The sequence below is a fragment of the Idiotropiscis lumnitzeri genome, chromosome 12 (genome assembly GCF_059441095.1).
Source record: "Idiotropiscis lumnitzeri isolate Australia: NSW breed Sydney's pygmy pipehorse chromosome 12, RoL_Ilum_1.0, whole genome shotgun sequence".
Taxonomy (NCBI): domain Eukaryota; kingdom Metazoa; phylum Chordata; class Actinopteri; order Syngnathiformes; family Syngnathidae; genus Idiotropiscis; species Idiotropiscis lumnitzeri.
In genome coordinates this window covers 1054760-1070369 of record NC_142402.1, presented here as the reverse complement: position 1 = coordinate 1070369, position 15610 = coordinate 1054760, and positions in this window count along the sequence as shown.

Sequence of the window (15610 nt, the reverse complement as noted above, 5' to 3'; positions counted from 1 at the left end):
GGATCACCAGAAGGAGGGGAAAGCCGAGATGAACCAAGCACAACCAGGAGGAGCCACCACGGGATTCGGCGGGAGGAGAAAGACCAATGAGAGCAAGCTAAAGTTAACTGCAGGATACACATTGTCGCAGTTGCGCGAACCGGGTGAGAGGGAAGGAGGACCCAAGAGCGACAGGAGTGTTTGAGACAGGGTTTATTGGGGAATGAGGAAGGGCGGCAAGCCTGGAGGGAAGCACCGCAAGGCAGGCGTCGGAGCGGTGAGCACCGGGAGGTGCTGACGGGCAGGCGTCGGGGCGGCGTGCACCGGGAGGTGCTGACGGGCAGGCGTCGGAGCGGTGGGCACCGGGAGGTGCGGACGAGCAGACATCGGAGCGGGGTGCACCGGGAGGTGCGGTCGGGCAGTCGGAGGTGCGGAAGACGCGGCGCGGCGGAAGCCCGGGCACGGCGTGTTGCGGAGAGCGCTGGCGGGATGAGCTCCGGGCAGGAACTCGGGAGCGGTTGCGGGCGGAGCGGGTCCGGACGGGCTTGAGTCGGCTGGACGGGGAAACAGAGAGCACGGAGGTCAGACAAGCACGAGGGCACAAGGAATCGGGCGATCGAGAAGCGTGACGTGACATGGGCCAGTACCACACGAGATGACGAGATAATCCGGCGTCGAGCTCCTGGCGTGGCTGGTTCTTATGCTGCCCGTTGATTGCAGACAACGAGCCGCAGGTGCGCCGGAGCCGACGCCCACTTTCTCCGGAGGAGAGCCTGGCTGGAAGGATCGCGACCTGCAAATAATCAGAGACTGCCAGGCCCTCCTCCCCAACCCGAACCGTCACACACATAGCCAATAGAATCATGCCAGGATGCCTTTGTCTCTGTTTCATTTGCATATTGTATAGTATGAACCATTACTGGGCAACTCGGGTAGTATATTCACTGGTGGCAAGAGAGGTGTAGAGTTGTATTGAGAGGGACCCGAGACCCAGGTGTCATGTAGAAAATCTGAGTATTGGGAATAAATCCACTTGTGCGTGAAAATGCCGGCTTCCTGATACCTTTCTATTGCAGAACGAGCGCGCATATTGTTGGATGAGTGAGAGTTGGGTAAGGTCGCAAATTGGAGTCAGATTACTAATTTGAGTTTACATTGGGTTAAAATTAAATTCTAACATTGATATAAAGCTAAATTCCAACACAGTCTACCCTTTGTTCTGTTTAGATTGACTGCCATGATTACATTATCCTTTACTAACCAAAAATCAATTCTGAACTTGGAGGCATTCTATCTATCAACTCATTTGGAGTTATGCTCCAGTCTCCTCCCACCAAAACATAGTCAATAGGGAATAACACTTTTAAATCAGAAATTACCTCAGTTACCTCTTCTAAAAGTTTTTGGGTCTGACAATCATAATTATATCCATAAATATTTGTAAAGAAAAAAAACAAACTCTCCCCTTTTCCACTGTTAGCCAGTGACCCCGTTCATCTGCTTTATGCGTATCAATATCTCCAGGAAAACTGTTGAAGCAAATAGCCATACCTCCTGACCTGTTTGAGCCATGACTGAATAAAATGCAGTCCCCCCATTGATTGGTCCAAAAAGATGTGTCCTCCTCCGAGAATGAGTCTCCTGTAAATATAAGCAGTTTGATTTGGGCCCTAAAGGAATGTAAGAGTTGGAGCTTGGCGTAGTTCATGGGATGTTGCTGCATCCTGTGTGTGGGGGTGTGAGACTGTGAAGTGCTGGGCGTGTGACTGGTGGAGCGGAACAGGGTATGTGGTGCAAGAATGTGCAAGAATGGAATGTTTTAGAACAGACGGTGATAACCGCAAGGAGGGGGCGGAGACGAGACGACTCAAGCACAACCAGGAGGAGCCACCACGTGATTCTGCAGGGGAAGAAAGACCAATAATAGCAAGCTAAAGTTAACTGCAGGATACACAAAGCCAATAGAATCATGCCAGGATGCCTTTGTTGCTGTGCCATTTGCATATTGTAGAGTATGAATCGTTACTGGGCAACTCTGATGTAGAGTACGTCTGCTGGTGGCATCAGAGGCGTACAGAGCTGTATTGAGAGGGACCCGAGACCCCGGTGCTTGTATTAGATCTGTGTGTTAGGAATAAATACACTCGTGTGTGAAAATGCCGGCTTCCTGATACCTTTCTATTGCAGAACGAGCGCGCGTATTGTTGGATGAGTGGCAGTTGGGTAAGGTCACAAATTGGAGTCAGATTACAAACTTGAGTTTATGTTGATTTAAAATTAAATTCCAACAGCCCTTTGCAAAACAAAAAAAGTGCTTTCCTCTTCACAATGTCCTTGAGTCCACTAAAACTTAATGAACCAAAAGCAAGTTTAACATTTTCTATGAACCCTCTTTAGATAATAAGCAAACCTAAACTAAACAGTGATCGACGTCCCTTCCTAAAAGTTTCCACTTTGGTCTTGATATATTTTTTTTTCCATTCATTTTCCATGAATCCGGCATCCTTCGGTGAATCAGTGTGGTCCTGGAAGGCCATTTTCCCAGCTCTTCTCGCCTCTTCAATTAGTGTTAAGAGATTTCTCTTCTCCTCCCAGTCTTCCCGCAGCAACAGCTCAGCAAAATGAATCTTTTTCACCTTGCACACCGGAGAATTCTTGGTCCCACGCCAGATCTCTTCTTTCATCCATCTTTTGGCAAACAGCACCACGACATGTCTGATTTTGTTGTCCTTCCCATTCTGAGGACAATGTCAACTGTGTCATCCATCTTTAACTGCAAGTCTGGAGCAATTTTTGGGAGAATTTCAACAACTTGCATTCGAATGTTCTCCCCTTCTTTCTCCTCCATGCCTTTAATGCGGAGAGAACACCTCATTCTGTACCATTCTTGTTCTCTCAATCTGCCCTTTAACTCTCTGTTGTCATTTTCAAGCAGATTGTTTTGTTTTTGCAGATTCTCAACTTTCTTCTTACACTCTGTCAGCTCCTATGTGTGAAGTTCAACCGCCTTGGCTAAATTAGCCCACATCTCCCGGCATTGCTTTGTTTCGTCTCTCAAAATCACCAGCTGCGCCTCCACTCGGCTTTCAAGTTTCTGTATAGCCTCCAATATAGCGTTGTTAGAAACTTCAATACACTCCTCACAAGACTTCGATTTTTTTCTCTGCAGAATTCTTCACTGGTGTCGTGTGGCTCGAGGTGCTCCCGCAGTTGCGCTTATTCACTGTTGGGGTCTCCGTAGCATAGTCAGGCTCCATTAATTCACCCTCCTCGTGTCGAGCGAGATTCGGAGAGGGTTTCGAGCTTTTGGCTTCAAGCACAAGTTTGGCCGGCTTCATAATTCTCTTATCTTGCATTTCGACACTTCAAAGTGGATTGTTCACAAGTTTTAACTTCATTTTGGGACATAACATAGGAACTACGATCAAACACTGCTGCTCAATCCGCCATCTTGCCGGAACTCTCATGGTTGATGCTTCTTGAGAGAGGTCGGACATTTTGAATGGGAATTTTTTTTCAATGACCTTTAGTCACAAAATGCAATACACAAAAATCTTACTGGGAGAATACAAAAAACATTTGTGTTTGTGCATTAAGTCCATTGAAATACCCGTAAAGAAAACAAAACAACAACAAAGAAGAAAAAAGAACAGAATAGAACAGCAAGACAGTTCATGTCACTATAAGCCATTTCCATTTCCAATCAGTATTTTTCATGTACTAGTATCTTAACAAACAATTTGAGACAACTTCACACGTCTTCCGAAAGTCCATACTCAAGTCCTCTAAGAGTGGCAAAGAAGCAAAATACGACAAGAAACCATTTTTGAATATATTGAGGGCAGGTGTTTTATTTTGTCATTTCCATCTATCAATGTGGTATTTACCCAAAATTATCACAATATTGCAGAGCCCAAGCATTTTTTGTTTAGTCCGAATTTAGTTGTGGTATTTCATACATATTAGTATGTATCCAGTTTATAACATCATTTCAAAAAGAATTTGTCTTAGAACAGGTGAAAAAAAGATGTTCCATTGTTTCCTCATCTCGTGAACGAAAACCACGTGGCTCCACCTCAAACCCCTGTGAAGTGAAATATGGTTTATTAATGTTGTTTTACCACATAAATGCTGCATAATAACCATTTTATACCTATATACACGCGTTAGTAGATGTCTGTGTTTATGTGTTATGAGAATTTGCGCAGGCTGTGTCTATGTGTTGTGAGAATTTGCACAGGCTGCATCTATGTGTTATGAGAATTTGCACAGGCTGCATCTATGTTATGAGAATTTGCACAGGTTGTATCTATGTGTTATGAGAACGGGAATAATTGGAGAGAATTCGTACAGGGCCTAAGCACCAGGAATGTCTGACTCATGCGAAAAGGTACAGTCGATAACGAAAAGGGAGTGAGGATTGGCAAAGGCCAAAGTTGTGCGAAGGGCCATGCGAACCATCAAAGCGCACTCGAACGGGAGGGGATGGGGTGCGATATTGGCTATAAGAATGTGACGGAGGCAAAACCAAAGTAGAGTCGGCTGAGGGTTCTACGCGCGGACGCCCAGCATCGTATTTTTTGCTCGCATTACTGAGGACGCCGGGGCTCTCCGTCCTTCCAGCACACGGTAATGAGATTTATGTATTGCATGTAATCTATGAGCTGAAATACAATTGTTGCTTGCTTGCTTGCTTGTACACTTTATACTGTGGGTTAAATAAAATGTGCCGCTTGTTTAACGCAGTGAAGTGTTTGTTGTCCATGTAAGTCGCCGACGATCCGCGATCCTGAAGTCAATAATAAGTCATAGCAATTGATCATGAGTTGTGACTATTATATTATTTGATACTGTAATTGATTATAAGCAGTGTCTACTCAAGGGCTCACGCTTGTCTGATTGGATATAACAGACAACTTAACCCATTGTAGCCTGGCGATTGGGTATCAGTCTCGCTACTAGTCACTCTTATTGATGCTGTAATTGATCATAAGCAGTATCAGAATTGTTTCAAAACACCCTGCTTTTTCAACATTGCTGTTGCTGGGTAGTAACCAGGGAATTGCATTTCTTTTATTTTCGGAAGTATTGGCCACTTCAAAAAGTGCAGATAATCCTTTGCAGTTTTACTTTCATTCGGGCCTGCGATCGCTGCGAGGTCCGGGCCTGCGACTGCTGCGAGGTCCCTATTGTTTTTGTAGAAATTATTATTATTATTAGAGCCAGAGCAGCGACCGCTGCAAGGTCTCTATTGATTTTGTAGAAATTATTATTATTATTATTAGGGCACCAGCAGCGACCGCTGCGAGTTCCCTATTGTTTTTGTAGAAATCATTATTACCATTATTATTATTATTAGGGCCCGAGCAGCGAACGCTGCGAGGTCCCTATTATTTTGTAGAAATTATTATTATTATTATTATTATCCATCCATCCATCATCTGTACCGCTTCTCCTCACTAGGGTCGCGGGGGTGCTGGAGCCTATCCCAGCTATCTTCGGGCAGTAGGCGGGGGACACCCTGAACTGGTTGCCAGCCAATTGCAGGGCACACAGAGACGAACAACCATCCGCACTCACACTCATACCTAGGGGCAATTTCGAGTGTTCAATTGGCCTGCCATGCATGTTTTTGGAATGTGGGAGGAAACCGGAGTACCCGGAGGAAACACACGCAAGCACGGGGAGAACATGCAAACTCCACACAGGATGGCCGGAGCCGGGATCGAACCCACGCCCGATGCTGTCTCTCACTGTGAGGCCATCGTGCTAACCAGTCGGCCACCGTGCCGCCCATTATTATTATTATTATTATTATTATTATTATTATTATTATTATTATTAATTATTATTATTATTATTATTATTATTATTATTATTATTATTATTGTTATTATTATTATTATTATTATTATTATTATTATTATTATTATTATTATTATTATTATTATTATTATTATTATGTTAATAAGGTCTAACGCATATTTGCTCGGATGAGTGTTTAGGCCTTCGAGATGAAATTTATCATTTTTCGTGAAAAGCTGTGGGCGTGGCTTCGCATAGTTCGCCAATAAAACAATGCTTATTTTGAGGTTCTATAAGTTTGTTGAGCAATCTTTTGAAAATGGATTGTTATCACCCACTAGAAATTAAAAAAAAAAAAACTGCCCCGTGTCTGTGTTTCACCAATATATTGGAAAATTGGATGAAGCATGTAGAAAGCCAAAACTAATAAAAAGTCTATTGGAGCCATATGCTACACAGGAGTTGGTCATTTTGATTGGCTTTAACAACAAAAGCTGCTCTAACTTTCACTCCACAAAGATTCCTCACGTTATTTCTTGTAAATATTTCACATTTCCAATGTGCCGGTACCCCAACGTTGCCAGGGTTGCGAGGACCCTTTATCGCTGCTCGCAGCTCTAGTTTTTTTTTTTTCTATTTTCCGATCGTTCGATCGCATTTTTGACCCCCTAAACATACACGAAAACTCAACAAACTTTGCAGTATCATCGGGTATGGTTAAAAATGTTATATTTTAACGTCATCATCAACGACACAAACAAAATGGCTCTCTAGCACCAACTAGGATGGGAAACATCAAAGGAAATCCCGATTGACCTAGGCCTCCGAAAATTGCCAGGCACGTGTATGAATTTTTGAATGTCAAATTTTGCCCCATTTTTTTCACTTTTACAGTGTTCATTCTTCTGTACCCTGATCCGAGAAGGTTCATCCGATTGCCTTAACATTCCGGCTGTACCATCTTAGGACCTGAGACAAACACTGGGACAAAAATTTTAGCTTTCGAATTACTATATGACGGGGGCGGGGCTTCAAAATTTGCCTTTAATATTTTCTTTGCCACAACTGACAAAATGCTTAATAACTCTAATGCACAAGCCCCAAAAAATCCAAAACTTCACCGGTACATAAACTCTTCCCCGACCTGGAGAGGGCACGCAACCATTTTCCGACTGAGAACCATGGTCTCAGATTTGGAAGTGCTGATTTTCACTCGGCTGCGAACCGCTCCAGTGAGAGTTGGAGATCAAGGCTTGAAGAAGCCAACAGTTCCACATCATCTGTAAAAAGCAGAGATGCGATATTGAGGCCACCAAGCCGGATACCCTCATTGCCTCAACTGCGCCTAGAAATTCTGTCTATAAAAGTTATGAACAGAACCTGTGACAAAGGACAGCATTGGCGGAGTCCAACCCTCACTGGAAACAAATCTAACTTACTGCCGGCAATGCGGACCAAACTCTGACATCGGTGGTACAGGGACCGAACTGCCCGTATCAGGGGGGGCGGTACCCCGTAATCCCGAAGCACACTCCACAGAACTCCCCGAGGGACACGGTCGAATGCCTTCTCAAGTCCACAAAACACATGTAGACTGGTTGGGTGAACTCCCATGCACCCTCAAGGACCCTGTAGAAAGTGTAGAGCTGGTCCACTGTTCCACGGCCAGGACGAAAACCACACAGCTCCTCCTGGATCTGAGATTAAACCTCCCGACGGACCCTCCTCTCCAGTACCCCTGAGTAGACCTGACCAGGCAGGCTGAGGAGTGTGATTCCTCTATAATTGGAACACACCCCCTGGTCCCCTTTCTTAAAAAGGGAGACCACTACCCCGGTCTGCCAATCCAGAGGCACTGTCCCCGATGTCCACGCAATCTTGTAGAGGCGTGTCAACCATGACAGCCCCACAACATCCAGAGCCTTTAGGAATTCAGGGCGGATCTCATTCACCCCCGCGGCCTTGCCACAGAAGTGCTTGTGAACCACCTCGGTTACTTCAGCCCCAGAGATCGGTGAGTCCACCTCTGAGTCCCCAGGCTCTGCTTCCTCAATGGAAGGCGAGTCAGTGGAATTGAGGAGGTCTCCGAAGTGTTCTCCCCACCGACTCACAACGTCCCGAGTCGAGGTCAGCAGCACCCCATCTCCACTACAAACAGTGTTAATGGTGCACTGCTTCCCCCTCCTGAGACGCCGGAAGGTGGACCAGAATTTCTTGTTTGTTTGGTGCATAGGCACAAACAACGGTCAGTTCCCGTCCCCCCACCTTAAGGCGGAGGAAGGCTACCCTTTCGTACAGGCGCCAAGCTGGGGGGCAATAAGTATGCCCACACCTGCTCGGTGCCTCTTACCTTTGGCAACTCCAGAGTAGTAGAGTATCCAACCCCTCTCGAGAGGACTGGTACCAGACCTCAAGCTGTGTGTAGAGGTGAGTCCGACTATGTCAAGTCGGAACTTCTCTGCCTCACACACCAGCTCATGCTCCTTCCCTGCCAGAGAGGTGACATTACATGTCCCAAGAGCTAGTTTCTGTAGTCGGGAAGGTCACTGCCTCTTGCGCTGCCCGGCTCACAATGCACCGAACCCCTTTGGCCCCTCCCATAGGTGGTGAGCCCATGTGAAGGGGACCCACGTTGTCTCTTCGGGCCTCGCCCGGCCTCGCCCCATGGGTGCAGGCCCAGTCACCAGGCGCTCGCCGACGAGCCCCACCTCCAGGCCTCGCTCCAGAGTGAGGCCTCGGTGACCAGCGACTACTGCCGAGGCACACTAGCTCACCCCAGGTATCCAACGAAAGTACTTCGAATGAAATCTGATGTGGCATTTCAAAATAAAATTCTGAAGAAATCTCAACTTTTGACCATTACACATGATTTTGAAAAATCATCAAAAATTAAGTTTTCGTTATCGCGCAACCAGACTGGTGCTGGTGCACACTAGGCCACCCCGGTTATCCAACCAAGGTACTTTAATCAAAATCTGATCTGGCATTTCAAAATAAAAGGCCAAAGAAATTCCCATATTTGACAGTTACACCTGATTTAGAAAATTAATTAAAAATAAAGTCTTCGTTATCCTGCAACCAGACTACTAACCGAGGCACACTGGACCTTCCCAGGTATCCAACCAAAGTACTTTCGTCAAAATCTGATGGGGCATTTCAAAATAAAAGGCCAATGAAATCGCAAAATTTTGACACTCACACACGATTTTGAAAAATAAATTTTTGTTATCCCGCAACCAGACCAGGGCTGGGGCACACTAGACCACCCAAGGTATCCAACCAAAGTACTTTCATCAAAATTTGATGTAGCATTACAAAATTAAATGCTGGAGAAATGTCAAAATTTGACAGTTACACCCATAAGTTTAGATTTCTTTGGCATTTTATTTTGAAATGCCACATCGGATTTCCTTCAAAGTACTTTGGTTGGATACCTGGGGTGGCCGAGTGTGTCCCAGCAGTAGACTGGTTGCGGGATACCAAAAACTTAATTTTTAATGAATTTTCGAAATCGGTGTACCGGTCAAATTTTCAGATTTCGTTGGCCTTTTATTTTGAAATGGCACTTCAGATTTTGATGAAAGTACCTTGGTTGGATACCTGGGGTGGCCTAGCGTGCCCCAGCGCTGGTCTGGTTGCAGGATAACAAAAATAAAATTTTTAATTATTTTTCGAAATCGGGTGTAAAGGTCAAATTATGAGATTTCTCCTGCCTTTTATTTGAAATACCACATCAGATTTTGATGAAAGTACCTTGGTTGGATACCCGGGGTGGCCTAGTGTGCCCCAGCACCAGTCTGGTTGCGGGATAACGAAAACTTAATTTTTAATGATTTTCCAAAATCACGAGTTTGTCCAGTCTCTTTTTGTCCGGGCCCGAGATGCTTCCTGCCCAGGAGACCACTCCATAGAAAATGACCGGTGAAACCCCCGAGTCATAGAAGTTCCTGAGGAGTGTCCCCTGAACGCCAAAGGACCTCAGCCTCCTGAGTAGGAAGAGTCTGCTCTGACCCTTTTTTTCAATGACCTTTAGTCACAAAATGCAATACACAAAAATCTTACTGGGAGAATACAAAAAACATTTGTGTTTGTGCATTAAGTCCATTGAAATACCCGTAAAGAAAACAAAACAACAACAAAGAAGAAAAAAGAACAGAATAGAACAGCAAGACAGTTCATGTCACTATAAGCCATTTCCATTTCCAATCAGTATTTTTCATGTACTAGTATCTTAACAAACAATTTGAGACAACTTCACACGTCTTCCGAAAGTCCATACTCAAGTCCTCTAAGAGTGGCAAAGAAGCAAAATACGACAAGAAACCATTTTTGAATATATTGAGGGCAGGTGTTTTATTTTGTCATTTCCATCTATCAATGTGGTATTTACCCAAAATTATCACAATATTGCAGAGCCCAAGCATTTTTTGTTTAGTCCGAATTTAGTTGTGGTATTTCATACATATTAGTATGTATCCAGTTTATAACATCATTTCAAAAAGAATTTGTCTTAGAACAGGTGAAAAAAAGATGTTCCATTGTTTCCTCATCTCGTGAACGAAAACCACGTGGCTCCACCTCAAACCCCTGTGAAGTGAAATATGGTTTATTAATGTTGTTTTACCACATAAATGCTGCATAATAACCATTTTATACCTATATACACGCGTTAGTAGATGTCTGTGTTTATGTGTTATGAGAATTTGCGCAGGCTGTGTCTATGTGTTGTGAGAATTTGCACAGGCTGCATCTATGTGTTATGAGAATTTGCACAGGCTGCATCTATGTTATGAGAATTTGCACAGGTTGTATCTACGTGTTATGAGAACGGGAATAATTGGAGAGAATTCGTACAGGGCCTAAGCACCAGGAATGTCTGACTCATGCGAAAAGGTACAGTCGATAACGAAAAGGGAGTGAGGATTGGCAAAGGCCAAAGTTGTGCGAAGGGCCATGCGAACCATCAAAGCGCACTCGAACGGGAGGGGATGGGGTGCGATATTGGCTATAAGAATGTGACGGAGGCAAAACCAAAGTAGAGTCGGCTGAGGGTTCTACGCGCGGACGCCCAGCATCGTATTTTTTGCTCGCATTACTGAGGACGCCGGGGCTCTCCGTCCTTCCAGCACACGGTAATGAGATTTATGTATTGCATGTAATCTATGAGCTGAAATACAATTGTTGCTTGCTTGCTTGCTTGTACACTTTATACTGTGGGTTAAATAAAATGTGCCGCTTGTTTAACGCAGTGAAGTGTTTGTTGTCCATGTAAGTCGCCGACGATCCGCGATCCTGAAGTCAATAATAAGTCATAGCAATTGATCATGAGTTGTGACTATTATATTATTTGATACTGTAATTGATTATAAGCAGTGTCTACTCAAGGGCTCACGCTTGTCTGATTGGATATAACAGACAACTTAACCCATTGTAGCCTGGCGATTGGGTATCAGTCTCGCTACTAGTCACTCTTATTGATGCTGTAATTGATCATAAGCAGTATCAGAATTGTTTCAAAACACCCTGCTTTTTCAACATTGCTGTTGCTGGGTAGTAACCAGGGAATTGCATTTCTTTTATTTTCGGAAGTATTGGCCACTTCAAAAAGTGCAGATAATCCTTTGCAGTTTTACTTTCATTCGGGCCTGCGATCGCTGCGAGGTCCGGGCCTGCGACTGCTGCGAGGTCCCTATTGTTTTTGTAGAAATTATTATTATTATTAGAGCCAGAGCAGCGACCGCTGCAAGGTCTCTATTGATTTTGTAGAAATTATTATTATTATTATTAGGGCACCAGCAGCGACCGCTGCGAGTTCCCTATTGTTTTTGTAGAAATCATTATTACCATTATTATTATTATTAGGGCCCGAGCAGCGAACGCTGCGAGGTCCCTATTATTTTGTAGAAATTATTATTATTATTATTATTATCCATCCATCCATCATCTGTACCGCTTCTCCTCACTAGGGTCGCGGGGGTGCTGGAGCCTATCCCAGCTATCTTCGGGCAGTAGGCGGGGGACACCCTGAACTGGTTGCCAGCCAATTGCAGGGCACACAGAGACGAACAACCATCCGCACTCACACTCATACCTAGGGGCAATTTCGAGTGTTCAATTGGCCTGCCATGCATGTTTTTGGAATGTGGGAGGAAACCGGAGTACCCGGAGGAAACACACGCAAGCACGGGGAGAACATGCAAACTCCACACAGGATGGCCGGAGCCGGGATCGAACCCACGCCCGATGCTGTCTCTCACTGTGAGGCCATCGTGCTAACCAGTCGGCCACCGTGCCGCCCATTATTATTATTATTATTATTATTATTATTATTATTATTATTATTATTAATTATTATTATTATTATTATTATTATTATTATTATTATTATTATTATTATTATTATTATTATTATTGTTATTATTATTATTATTATTATTATTATTATTATTATTATTATTATTATGTTAATAAGGTCTAACGCATATTTGCTCGGATGAGTGTTTAGGCCTTCGAGATGAAATTTATCATTTTTCGTGAAAAGCTGTGGGCGTGGCTTCGCATAGTTCGCCAATAAAACAATGCTTATTTTGAGGTTCTATAAGTTTGTTGAGCAATCTTTTGAAAATGGATTGTTATCACCCACTAGAAATTAAAAAAAAAAAAACTGCCCCGTGTCTGTGTTTCACCAATATATTGGAAAATTGGATGAAGCATGTAGAAAGCCAAAACTAATAAAAAGTCTATTGGAGCCATATGCTACACAGGAGTTGGTCATTTTGATTGGCTTTAACAACAAAAGCTGCTCTAACTTTCACTCCACAAAGATTCCTTACGTTATTTCTTGTAAATATTTCACATTTCCAATGTGCCGGTACCCCAACGTTGCCAGGGTTGCGAGGACCCTTTATCGCTGCTCGCAGCTCTAGTTTTTTTTTTTTCTATTTTCCGATCGTTCGATCGCATTTTTGACCCCCTAAACATACACGAAAACTCAACAAACTTTGCAGTATCATCGGGTATGGTTAAAAATGTTATATTTTAACGTCATCATCAACGACACAAACAAAATGGCTCTCTAGCACCAACTAGGATGGGAAACATCAAAGGAAATCCCGATTGACCTAGGCCTCCGAAAATTGCCAGGCACGTGTATGAATTTTTGAATGTCAAATTTTGCCCCATTTTTTTCACTTTTACAGTGTTCATTCTTCTGTACCCTGATCCGAGAAGGTTCATCCGATTGCCTTAACATTCCGGCTGTACCATCTTAGGACCTGAGACAAACACTGGGACAAAAATTTTAGCTTTCGAATTACTATATGACGGGGGCGGGGCTTCAAAATTTGCCTTTAATATTTTCTTTGCCACAACTGACAAAATGCTTAATAACTCTAATGCACAAGCCCCAAAAAATCCAAAACTTCACCGGTACATAAACTCTTCCCCGACCTGGAGAGGGCACGCAACCATTTTCCGACTGAGAACCATGGTCTCAGATTTGGAAGTGCTGATTTTCACTCGGCTGCGAACCGCTCCAGTGAGAGTTGGAGATCAAGGCTTGAAGAAGCCAACAGTTCCACATCATCTGTAAAAAGCAGAGATGCGATATTGAGGCCACCAAGCCGGATACCCTCATTGCCTCAACTGCGCCTAGAAATTCTGTCTATAAAAGTTATGAACAGAACCTGTGACAAAGGACAGCATTGGCGGAGTCCAACCCTCACTGGAAACAAATCTAACTTACTGCCGGCAATGCGGACCAAACTCTGACATCGGTGGTACAGGGACCGAACTGCCCGTATCAGGGGGGGCGGTACCCCGTAATCCCGAAGCACACTCCACAGAACTCCCCGAGGGACACGGTCGAATGCCTTCTCAAGTCCACAAAACACATGTAGACTGGTTGGGTGAACTCCCATGCACCCTCAAGGACCCTGTAGAAAGTGTAGAGCTGGTCCACTGTTCCACGGCCAGGACGAAAACCACACAGCTCCTCCTGGATCTGAGATTAAACCTCCCGACGGACCCTCCTCTCCAGTACCCCTGAGTAGACCTGACCAGGCAGGCTGAGGAGTGTGATTCCTCTATAATTGGAACACACCCCCTGGTCCCCTTTCTTAAAAAGGGAGACCACTACCCCGGTCTGCCAATCCAGAGGCACTGTCCCCGATGTCCACGCAATCTTGTAGAGGCGTGTCAACCATGACAGCCCCACAACATCCAGAGCCTTTAGGAATTCAGGGCGGATCTCATTCACCCCCGCGGCCTTGCCACAGAAGTGCTTGTGAACCACCTCGGTTACTTCAGCCCCAGAGATCGGTGAGTCCACCTCTGAGTCCCCAGGCTCTGCTTCCTCAATGGAAGGCGAGTCAGTGGAATTGAGGAGGTCTCCGAAGTGTTCTCCCCACCGACTCACAACGTCCCGAGTCGAGGTCAGCAGCACCCCATCTCCACTACAAACAGTGTTAATGGTGCACTGCTTCCCCCTCCTGAGACGCCGGAAGGTGGACCAGAATTTCTTGTTTGTTTGGTGCATAGGCACAAACAACGGTCAGTTCCCGTCCCCCCACCTTAAGGCGGAGGAAGGCTACCCTTTCGTACAGGCGCCAAGCTGGGGGGCAATAAGTATGCCCACACCTGCTCGGTGCCTCTTACCTTTGGCAACTCCAGAGTAGTAGAGTATCCAACCCCTCTCGAGAGGACTGGTACCAGACCTCAAGCTGTGTGTAGAGGTGAGTCCGACTATGTCAAGTCGGAACTTCTCTGCCTCACACACCAGCTCATGCTCCTTCCCTGCCAGAGAGGTGACATTACATGTCCCAAGAGCTAGTTTCTGTAGTCGGGAAGGTCACTGCCTCTTGCGCTGCCCGGCTCACAATGCACCGAACCCCTTTGGCCCCTCCCATAGGTGGTGAGCCCATGTGAAGGGGACCCACGTTGTCTCTTCGGGCCTCGCCCGGCCTCGCCCCATGGGTGCAGGCCCAGTCACCAGGCGCTCGCCGACGAGCCCCACCTCCAGGCCTCGCTCCAGAGTGAGGCCTCGGTGACCAGCGACTACTGCCGAGGCACACTAGCTCACCCCAGGTATCCAACGAAAGTACTTCGAATGAAATCTGATGTGGCATTTCAAAATAAAATTCTGAAGAAATCTCAACTTTTGACCATTACACATGATTTTGAAAAATCATCAAAAATTAAGTTTTCGTTATCGCGCAACCAGACTGGTGCTGGTGCACACTAGGCCACCCCGGTTATCCAACCAAGGTACTTTAATCAAAATCTGATCTGGCATTTCAAAATAAAAGGCCAAAGAAATTCCCATATTTGACAGTTACACCTGATTTAGAAAATTAATTAAAAATAAAGTCTTCGTTATCCTGCAACCAGACTACTAACCGAGGCACACTGGACCTTCCCAGGTATCCAACCAAAGTACTTTCGTCAAAATCTGATGGGGCATTTCAAAATAAAAGGCCAATGAAATCGCAAAATTTTGACACTCACACACGATTTTGAAAAATAAATTTTTGTTATCCCGCAACCAGACCAGGGCTGGGGCACACTAGACCACCCAAGGTATCCAACCAAAGTACTTTCATCAAAATTTGATGTAGCATTACAAAATTAAATGCTGGAGAAATGTCAAAATTTGACAGTTACACCCATAAGTTTAGATTTCTTTGGCATTTTATTTTGAAATGCCACATCGGATTTCCTTCAAAGTACTTTGGTTGGATACCTGGGGTGGCCGAGTGTGTCCCAGCAGTAGACTGGTTGCGGGATACCAAAAACTTAATTTTTAATGAATTTTCGAAATCGGTGTACC